Source organism: Eptesicus fuscus, chromosome 7, assembly GCF_027574615.1.
Source record: "Eptesicus fuscus isolate TK198812 chromosome 7, DD_ASM_mEF_20220401, whole genome shotgun sequence".
NCBI classification, from domain to species: domain Eukaryota; kingdom Metazoa; phylum Chordata; class Mammalia; order Chiroptera; family Vespertilionidae; genus Eptesicus; species Eptesicus fuscus.
This window is the reverse complement of record NC_072479.1, coordinates 11,090,059-11,100,838: the sequence shown is the minus strand read 5'-3', so window position 1 is coordinate 11,100,838 and position 10,780 is coordinate 11,090,059. Positions and strand designations below refer to the sequence as shown.

Sequence of the window (10,780 nt, the reverse complement as noted above, 5' to 3'; positions counted from 1 at the left end):
CGCTCTGTAAAAAGTCAATAAAATATATTATAAAAAAAAAAAAGATAGTGTCTGCTGAATGAGTGCAGCAATTATATTGAGGGACGATAACTGAAGTGAGTTTGCCTGCCTGACTACCTGAGTGGAGGCTGCTGCCTTCCAGAAATTAGCCAGAACCCATAATCTTAAAGGTGCCGTTTTATAAAGGCACCATCTGACAACACATTGTCTCCCTTCATTCCTCACAGTGACCCTGCAAGTTATGTGTTTGCAGCCCCATTTCACAGATCAGAGAATTGAGGCTCAGAGATCCACAGTGTTGCCTGTGCCACAGAGGTATCCATTGCCTCGGAGCTGAGCTTGGGAGCAGTTTCTCACTGACCCCTGAGTCCATACTCTTTCCAATGCACTTCCCTATCTTCTCCACACCATATATGCCACACATTTTCCATTTCTGATTCAAATGCAGAGCCATTGTGTCCCTCAGAGAAATACAACCAGGAACCCTGCACACCACACACAGGACATTTAGCAGCCCTGTGGGGTATCGCTTTGATGCTGCCTGTCACCAGCTGTTGGTGCTGCCTGACATATTGTCTGCCTAGCCATTTCCACTGAGCATTGCTGCAGCCCCAGTGGGGAGGTAGGGTCTGGCCTCAGATTTCAGGGCTATAGTCCCATCTTCCCTACAAGCCAGGCTACACTGGGTACCCAGCTGGCCAGGCCATGGCTCTGTTACCTTCACACACCTTACCACCCTCACTATCAAGCCTGTGGGAGGTGATCACCAAGTGCTGCAGGCTGACTCTGAAGTGACTGCTCTCCCCACAGTGGATCCGTGACAGCCGTCGCCTACCATGTCCTTGAAAGCCAGAATCAACTTTGTCCCAGTTTTGATTATACGAAACGATAGTGTATCAAGGATAAGTTTTCCAGTTTATCCTACACAGGTAATAAAACAATAACAGTGAGAGGCTGGCCAGATACCAGGCACCACATCAAATACTGTATGCTGTCTTGTGCATTAGATAAGTCAAGGCTATCATTCCTGGGTCCAGCATCAATGGGTGCATGGTCTGCCTTGCTCTTCAAAGTGTGGTCCCGGATTCAATAGCATCTGATCATCTAGAAGCTTGTTAGAAAGGTAGACTCTTAGGTCCCTCCCCTATCCTACCAAATTTAAATCTACATTCAAACAAGATGCCCAGGTGATTCCTATGTACCTTTGAGTTTGAAAAGAACGGGTAGAGAATGCTTTTTAAGAACAGGATAAAAGAAAGAGTTTGATTTTTTTTCCTCATGGTTTATAACTCAAATGAAACTGTACACAAGTGAGTTCTGAGCAAACTTGGAGCTTCTTGAATTTATGTTTCCTTTGTGTCTGGCAAAGGGTTTTTTTCAGAACTTCTTTTTATTTTATTTATTTATTTATTTATTTTTTATTTTTTATTTATTTATTTTTAGATGAGGACTACTTTTATTAATGATTGAATCAGTAATTGCCAAGGCCACTATGTATGGGTAATAGAGGTGAAGCTTTATTTCTTGGTCTCTTCCTCCTTGGACAGTCTTGATGATTTCCTCCTTCTTGGTCTGGAACCACTCTTCACTGTACTTGCGAGCTTTCTCAGTCTTAGACCTTCAGGCCTTGGCCTGGTCAGCCAGAATCATCTTCTTCTTCTTCTTCTTCTTCTTCTTCTTCTGCTTCTTCTTCTTCTTCTTCTTCTTCTTCTTCTTCTTCTTCTTCTTCTTCTTCTCCTCCTCCTCCTCCTCCTCCTCCTCCTCCTCCTCCTCCTCCTCCTCCTCCTCCTCCTCCTCCTCCTCCTCCTCTTCCTCTTCCTCCTCCTTCTTTTAATATGTTTGTATTGCTTTCAGAAAGGGAGATAAAAATATCTATGTTGTGAGAAAATCATTAATTGGCTGCCCCCTGCACGCCCACTACTGGGGATCGAGCCTGGAATCTGGGCATGTGCCCTGATCACGAATCCAATGGTGACCTCCTCAACCACTGAGCCACACAGGCCAAGTAGCCAGAAGCTTCTTGTGAGCCTTGTCTAGCTTCAGCTTGTGGATATATTCCATGGGAAACCACTCCTTTTTTAACACACTACCCTTCACTTCCAAGTACAGGCTGTGGTACATGTGGTGGTCAATCTTCCTAGATTCACAGTATCTTCTGAGGAGCCGGTGAAGAATTCCCACCTCCGCATCCAGGTTATCTTCTCAGGCATTCGAGCATTGGCAGTACCCTGTACCCTTTCACTCATCTATGCCCATATGCCTGCTCTTCCTGTGGGCCAATGTGTTTTTCCAGCACTGATCAGTTCGTCTTTGATCAGCTTCCAAGCTTGCTGATGGGAGTTGGCATTGGTGATTTCATTGATCTCATTGGGGTCTAACCAGACCTTTTTTCCACAGTGGAGGACTCTGGAGGCAAGCCTCTTCCGAAGCCTGAGCATACGCATGGCTACGGCTGCTGCGGCAAAAGGCTCAGAGCTTCTATTAAAACTTCTCACCCCTCAGAGGCTTTTATGAGCATGAAGAAGCCTTTACCCAATGACATCTGAGCAAGGGTAGGACGCTAATATTTTTTAGTGCCTGCAAACATGCACTGTATGACTGATCTCAGGTAATCTCCACAGCAATCTTGTGAGTTGGGTATTTTTGTTGCTGTTTCTCTATTACAAATAAGAAGGAGGAGGAGGAGAGAAAAAAAAATAGACTTAAGCACTATATAGTAGTAGCAAAGCTGGATTTCAACTCAGGTCACCTTGGTGTCAAAGCCTGCACCTTCCCACTATATGCAAGGCTGACTCAGCTGCCAAGCACAGCAAAGTAAACTTAAAGCAACTTTAAATCATACACATCAGCCTGCTTTTATCTGGCAGGAAAATAGTTTAAGGCCAAATAAAAACATTTCAAGTACAACTTCGTCTTTAGATTCCTAATATTATATCATGGAAAGAGCAAGGTAAGGTATTGTTTTGTTTTCTTTTTACCTGTAATGCTCTTCAGGTCACTGCATAAGGGATTTGGGACTCAAGGACTTGGCTAGTTTAACCCTTAAAGAAAACATCAGAAAGGAGACATTTGTGGCTATAGTGAATAGCTATATTTGTGGCTATAGTCCATTTATGGCTATAGTGAATTCACCTAGCCATCCTGGGATATTTTGCCGCAGTGCAGCAGAAATAAGGGATCAGTGTGATAACAAAGAGGAGACAGGAATACATCAGTCTCAGGGCTACGGGGATTTTGGACCACTTCATCAGGACTGTCGCCAAGTGTAGGTACCTCCATATCAGAAAGTTTATCAGATAGAGACCCAACACTCAAGAGAGAATGACAAGCAACACATGGCCTTGCTCTTTCAGTAATCATTGAATAGGTGCCTTTTCTCTAATCCCAACCTTAGTTGGTTTGGGCAGTGGCTCTGCTTGCCCTTATATAAAAAAAAAAAAAGACTAAATATTCAGTGATTTATCTTAATGATTTGGGGAAAGAACATGGTTTCTGGGCTTCACTCATATTAATTTCCCAGGGAGTTTCTCAGTCTTACTTTAGGAATTTTCTTTCAAATTGGGTAGGAGAATTGTGGATGCATTTCTGGTATCAAAATAAGTAACCACCCAAAATGAATGTACTGGAATCAAATAAGGACAGTCCCCCCCCCCACCAAAAGATGTTTTCCTTTAGGAAATCAGTGTGTCAGCATAGATATTTCAGGCAGACCCTACTAAAATTCTACCAAACAATTAAGAAATATAACATTTTAAAACTAACTTACAGAAATATAACTTCATGGGAAGATGAGAGAAAGGCTGCTTCCTGACATTCGCCAGGCCACGCGAGAAGAGTTTTCAGAGCAGTAGCTGATGTGGACATTGCATTCAAGAGAAAGACAATTTATTCTTTCACAAAACTTTTTTTCCCCAGTTTTGTTCTTTTATTTAATAGGTAGTAATAGGCTTAGAAATCTTTCTCTTCATCAGATGTTTGATCCCCTTACAGAACCTTTGGTCTCTGAGCTTGAACATGGAGTTTTACCCCATCAATAACATGACTGCCATGTTGTAGTGCATTCTGGAGTTCTTCTGAAGAAAAGTGAATCCAACCCATACCTCTGTGAAAGCCAGTCTCTGTCAAAAGGTACAGTGCACTTTCGTATATGGCGAAACTGTGCAAAGTGTTCTCTCAGCTCACTCGAAGAGGCGGTCCAGGGAATTTTTCTGACTAGTACTGGCCCACAGAGCCATAGCTAGTGGCCTCACTGCTGACACCGCCATCTTTTTTTTTTTTTCCCACAAAACTCTTAAAGACCCTGACTTAATTGCTTAAATTCCAGGTTAGAAAGTGTTCCCATCTCTCTCTATGTTCCCTTCTCCCTATGCCCTACTATTCGTCCCATGCCAACCTCCTCTCCAGGGTCTCAAACCCACCTGGTGTTTATTGGTCACTGGAAGAGTCCCCAACCCAGAAAACCTCCAGTCCTCCTTTCACTAAGTACTCCAGAGAACAAAACATATTCTTTCTCTTCCTCCTCTTCCCATCCAAACTCCTGTTTGGCAGCAATGCAAATCGTAGTTAAGTGTTGAAGGAAAAATCAGGCCAACTAAACTAATTCACTCTAAGGTGTGAATGATTGATAATCCCATAAACATCCCATAGCTATTTGCATTTTAAAAGATCTTTGCCCTACTGAATTTCTGTTTGCATGCATTTCAAGCTAGAGAAGCTTTTTTAAACCACATAAGCAACTTGGGACCTGTCATATAAAGGTCAGGTCATCTCATTTTAATCACTTCATTGGCTTAGTTAAAACCATTGGGCTTGCATTATTCTCACTGCCTTGGCCAAAGCAACCTGAGATAAGTACTAGTAAGTGCACTTGATCCCTGAAAATCTAGAACTAAACTAAGGGGGTTTTGTGTTCATCTTGCCTCATTCTATCCTTGAATGAGTTCCCCAATAACCAGTAGGGCTGCATGTAGGCCACACTTTTGTTGGCATTTAGCAAGATGACCTCTAAGTTTTATGTCTTCCTGCTGCCTGCCCTCTACCTTCTTGTAGATTCTGCTCTAGTTCCTTAACCCTCTGAACTATGAATTGAGTTCCACATCAAAACTCCAGGCTCTGGGTATAAAAATAGGATGAAAGAATGCCAGCTGAGTTACACTTTGAAGAACAGCACTCATTGGAGTGTTTTATCATTGCTATCATTCCATTTACTGAGTGTTTTCTAATTAACAAGCACTATGTTAAGGATTTAATCTTTGCATCAAACCTACTGAGGAAATATTTCCCCCATTTTACACATGACTAAAGTGAGATTCAGAGAAGTTAAGCAACTTAACCAAGGTACCACAGCTAGTATACTATGGAGCCACAAATCAAACCTAGATCTAACTCCCAAATCACAACTCTTAACCATAATATACGCTGCAGTATGTGTAGTAAAAGGAATGTCATAATCTCCAGTCATTCGTAATCAGGGCCAACTTCTCCATTAGAAATAGCAGATGCAGTGTCTGGGGCCCACAAAAATGTTTCAATTACTTTTAAAATCAAAAGAAAATATTAACTTTTAGTTTGAAAAAAGTTTTAATACACAGAGTGGGGCAAAAGTAGATTTACAGTTGTGAGTATGCAAAACACGTAATTTATTCTTGTATTATTATTTATTAATTATTATATTATTTTCCATATGAACAACTGTAAACTGACTTTTGCTTCACCCTGTATTGTTAGGGTCGCCAAAGGAGGAACACAGGAGGCCAAAAGTGGTAAAGAATTATGAATTTATTAGGTCATCTGGAGATCAGATGGGCTGAGCCCCAAAATGGCGTCAGCACCCAGGGACAGGGACTCAGAGATTTTAAAGAACTCCAGGTGGAGTTTTTCAGCAGGGAATTCTCTGGGTGAGTCTGGATCCTGGGCAAGTCTGGAGGGGAAAGTTAGCAAATGGAATGTGTTCTAAGAGAAAAGGAATGTCGGTTGTGAGATGATCTAAGGGTCAGTTTCCCTGGGGAGAGGATATAGATTCGACTATTTGATCAGACCAAACATGTATATTAATATATTCACTTTTATACTGACACAGTCATAAAATAAAATTTAAAAACAAATTTTTGGAGCCCTAGCCAGTTTGGCTCAGTGGAAAGAGTGTCAGCCTGCGGACTGAAGGGTCCCAGGTTGGATTCTAGTCAAGGGCACATGCCTGGGTTGTGGGCTCAATCCCCAGTGTGGGGCATGCAGGAGGCTGCCAATCAATGATTCTCTCTCATCATTGATGTTTCTATCTCTCTCTCCTTCTCCCTTCCTCTCTGAAATAAATAAAAATACATTTAAAAAAATTTTTTGGAGGAAGAGATCATGAAGGCAAAAGTGTCTAGAGCCCATGGAAGTCATAACAAAGCCCTACTCAAGGTGACCTCCCCCAACAGTTTCTGCTGCTCTGCCACCTGCATCACTGTCAACTTTAGGAACAACCTCAGAAAAGGGGTGGCATTATTATGTCCACTGATAGAGAGGAGGAGAAGAGGAACATAGACGCTCAGCAATTCTCTCAAGTCTTGAGGTCAGAGGAGCTGCCTGACTGTGGCTAGATCATGACCTAGCAGATTGCTTGAGCAAGAGTCAAAGGATAGTGAATCAGCCTGCACATTATACACCTGGGGTGAGGTCTGAAGAAGACAAATGGTTTGCAACCTTCTCCGCACTTCCCAGGCCAATAAGTTTTGCCCTGTTCTGTGATCACCCACACTAGGAGTCCCACAGGCAGGTACCACTAAATTGTAGATGATGGGATGAGGGAAATAGCTTTTGCCAGCAGATCTGACCCAGTAGCAGGTCAGAAATGTTTTCTGCCCTTTCAAATGCTGGCACAGGTGAGGATTGGCCATCCAAGCCAGGTTACATCTGGTTGTCCCCTGTGAAGCCCAACCAGAGGGGCTCTGATGGAATTCCCCTGTGTGTTGGCTTTCTTTGGGGATAATTCCTTTGATGGCGCCAGCAGCCTGGCAGTTGCCTTTGAGAACTCTTGGCCAACACGAAGGGATTTTCATACAAACAATAAACTCTGGCCTGGAGAGAGCCAACTTGAGCCCAAACCATTCATCTTGTATTCCTTTCTCTCTCCCTTTCTTTAACTTAAAGGATCTGCAAAAAGTTAAAAATGGCAATTTCAGTGCTGTATAATAAGAGATGCTGAAATAAGCGGGATGTAGCCACGCTGGTTCACTAACACAGTCACATAAAATATGCATATGAGTACATCCCACTTTACAGGCCCTCAGTGAGTAAAAGTCAAGACTTTGCAAATTGAATAATATGCTAAGTGTACCAGCAGGTTGGCTTTTTTTACCAGAATTCAGAGATGATTCCTTTTGCAAGTTCAGGACCTTTGTGGCATTCATAACCTTGCATATATTTATGTATTTTATAAACTTGGATTTTAGTATATCAGGTTTTCTCTAAGTAGAACAGAAGCTATTTGTTAGATTCTGGAGTTCAACTTGGGACTCTAAATATAGCAGCAATATAAAGTATTAGAATGGAGTTCATGGAAAAAAAATTTAAAGCCCACAAAACTGTCTCAGGGATAGAAACTAAGTGCTTCGAGGAAATGTATTAAGAATTGTATTAAGGGAGGGGCAAGATGGCGGCGGAGGTGAAAGGCTGATCTGTTGCCTCGCATGGCAGTTTCGGAACTACAACTAAAACATGGACTGGTGAGGGCGGCGACTGCTGCTCGCGTCTCCCCAGACCGGGCAGCTGCTCCTCTCAGTCAGCACCGCAACCGGGGCCATGGGCTCGTGGGTGCCGCGGCAGCTGCTGTGGCGGCGGCCGCGGACTCGGCGCAGCGGCTCTCGGTGAAGGAAGAGACCATCTTTCTGCAGGAGGGGCTCATCCGCACCACCGACCTGGCCGAGCTGCCCAGGGAGATCCTCGGGGCCCCGGAGGCCGCCAACACCGATTTGGAGGATTCTTGGGGTTTCCCATCTTACATTCAAGTCCTTTAGCCATTTTGGCGGAGGAGAACCAGGAAGGCGGCAAAGTTAAACAAATGAACTGTGAACTGCGCCGCACACAGCAATTTCAAAGACGCGGCTGGAGGACAGAGCGTCTGCCACCCAGAACTACAGGAGAGATGGCTGAATGGTAGATTTACAGCTAAGAGGGAAGAGGAAACCAGCGAAATCGGAGGGGATGAGGTGCGGAGGCGCGTGGGTCGGGCTGGTGGCGGGGGAAGGGTCGCGCGGCTTTTGTTCCAACCCTAGGGGAGATTAGCTCCCCATCACCCTGAAATCCAGCTTCTGGGGACTCGCGGGAGACCCAGACACCTGCGGGGAGAGGCGGGACTCTTGCGGAGGTGCGCCCAGCAATCAGTGTTTGCTGCGCTGGAGTGCGGAACGAGGGGGCTTAGAAACGTGGAAGGCAGAAGGAGCAGACTCGCAGCCATTGCGGTTCGCTGCGCCATGGCCTGTTGGCGCCCTGAGACCCCGCCCCGCCCTGGGACCCGCCCCGCCCTGGGACCTGCCCCGCACGTTTTGAAGACCCGCCCTGCAAGTCTTGCAGGCGCACCTGCGCTCCAAGCAACGGCTTGTGCATGTGGGTGGCCTGCCCTCTGGCAGCTTGACCAGATGAACTGCGGTTCTAGTCGGACTGCTCCAGGGACACTCAGACAGGAGGAGGAAACTACAGTTTTTGCTGTAATCCCTGCTGAGTGCCTAAGGCAGTAGCTGACCTACACTCCATTGGAGACCCAGAAACGAGGGCATCTAGTGGTCTGTGTGAGATGACACCAGATTTCAACCACGCGCATAAGGGACCATTCAAGAGGCAGATTCAGTGAGCGCGGCCCATAAACGTGTCTCCTGCACAGCAACTCTTCCTTTATAGACAAAGAGGGCCCTCACGGCCAATTGGCCTGGAGGACAATTCCTCCCAGTGACACCAACAACAATCAAGACTTAACTATACAAAGGAGGACCAAGATGGAAGCATAGGGCGGAAGCCTGATTGTTGCCTACCACAACAATTTTGAGACTACGACGGGAGAGCAGAGCAGACACCATCCAGAACCACCAGAGGGCTGGCTGAGCAGATGCTCTACAACTAGAATAAAAGAGAGGGGTACGCGGGATGATGCTGATGCCGGTGACCCAAAGTCCACACTTTAAGAACTACAGCTCAGGTGACACAATGGCGGCCTGGAACGTGCTCGGCGCAGTTCCCCCGACGGTCTCCGGCTGAGGGGACAGCTCCACTGGCTGCCGAGCACGGACAGACGAGCCCCTGGGAGACATGGGGTGGGAGACTCCGCGCTTGCTGACCTCCAAGTCCTTCAAGAATCTCAATGCCCCGGAAGCGGCCAGGTGCGCACGCTCGGCGACCAGCCACCGCTGCAGACCCAAGGGCCAACGCAGCGACACCGGACCAGCCCGCCGCCGTGCACCAGGCACACCGGAGCTTCGCCGAGCCCGCCGCCCAACGAGTTCTGCGGCAGCCGTCCTGGAGCTCTGGGAAAATGGCCGAAGGAATTGCTGAGAGGGAACTGACCAACAGGAATTGGGATCAAGAAGACGAAACCCCGCTGGGACCCGGGTGCGGGCGAGGTTGCGCGCCTCTGGGCTCGGGTGTGGTCACACACCCCTGGGTCTAGGTGAGGCCTCTCGTCCCTGGGTCTGGGTGAGGCCACGTGCCCCTGGGTCCAAGTGAAGCCGGATTCCGGGTCCGGGTGAAGCTGGATGCCAGGTCCGGGTGAGGCCATGTGCCCCTGGACCCGGATGACGCTGGGTCCCGTGCCCGGGTGAGGCCACGCGCCCCTGGGTTCGGGTGAGGCCGTGTGCCCCTGGATCCGGGTGAGGCCACACGCCCCTGGGTCCGGGTGAGGCCACGCGCCTCTGGGTCCGGTTGAAGCTGGATCCCGGGTCCGGATGAGGCCGTGTGCCCCTGGATCCAGGTGAGGCCACGCGTCCCTGGGTTCGGGTGAAGCTGGATCCCAGGTCCGGGTGAGGCCCTGTGCCCCTGGACCCGGGTGAGGCTGGGACCTGGGCCCGGGTGAGGCCACGCGCCCCTGGATCCGGGTGAGGCCGTGTGCCCCTGGATCTGGGTGAGGCCACACGCCCCTGGGTCCGGGTGAGGCCACGTGCCCCTGGATCCGGGTGAGGCTGGGTCCTGGGTCCGGGTGAGGCCGTGTGCCCCTGGATCCAGGTGAGGCCACACGCCCCTGGGTCCGGGTGAGGCCACGTGCCCCTGGGTCCGGGTGAAGCCGGATCCTGGGTCCGGGTGAGGCCATGTGCCCCTGGATCCGGGTGAGGCTGGGTCCCGGGCCCGGGTGAGGTCACGTGCCCCCGGGTCCGGGTGAGGCCTCGCGCCCCTGGGTCTGGGTGAAGCTGGATCCCGGGTCCGGGTGAGGCCATGTGCCCCTGGATCTGGGTAAGGCTGGGTCCCGGGTCTGGGTGAGGCCTCGCGCACCTAGGTCCGGGTGAGGCCACATGCCCCTGGGTCTGGGAGAGGCCACGCACCCCCGGGTCCAGGTGAGGCCATGTGTCCCTGGATCCGGGTGAGGCTGGGGCCCGGATCCGGGTGAGGCCTCGCGCCGCTGGGTCTGGGAGAGGCCACGCGCCCCCGGGTCCGGGTGAGGCCATGTGTCCCTGGATCCGGGTGAGGCTGGGGCCCGGATCCGGGTGAGGCCACGCGCCCCTGGGTCTGGGAGAGGCCACGCGCCCCCGGGTCCGGGTGAGGCCATGTGTCCCTGGATCCGGGTGAGGCCTCGCGCACCTAGGTCCGGGTGAGG

The 10,780-nt window shown here is 48.9% G+C and overlaps 1 pseudogene; it reads right to left on the bottom strand.

Moving 5' to 3' along the window:
- Positions 1-1,517: 1,517 nt before the first annotated feature.
- LOC103296747 (60S ribosomal protein L19-like) lies at positions 1,518-2,444 on the bottom strand (annotated as a pseudogene).
- Between the last annotated feature and the right edge of the window lie 8,336 nt (positions 2,445-10,780).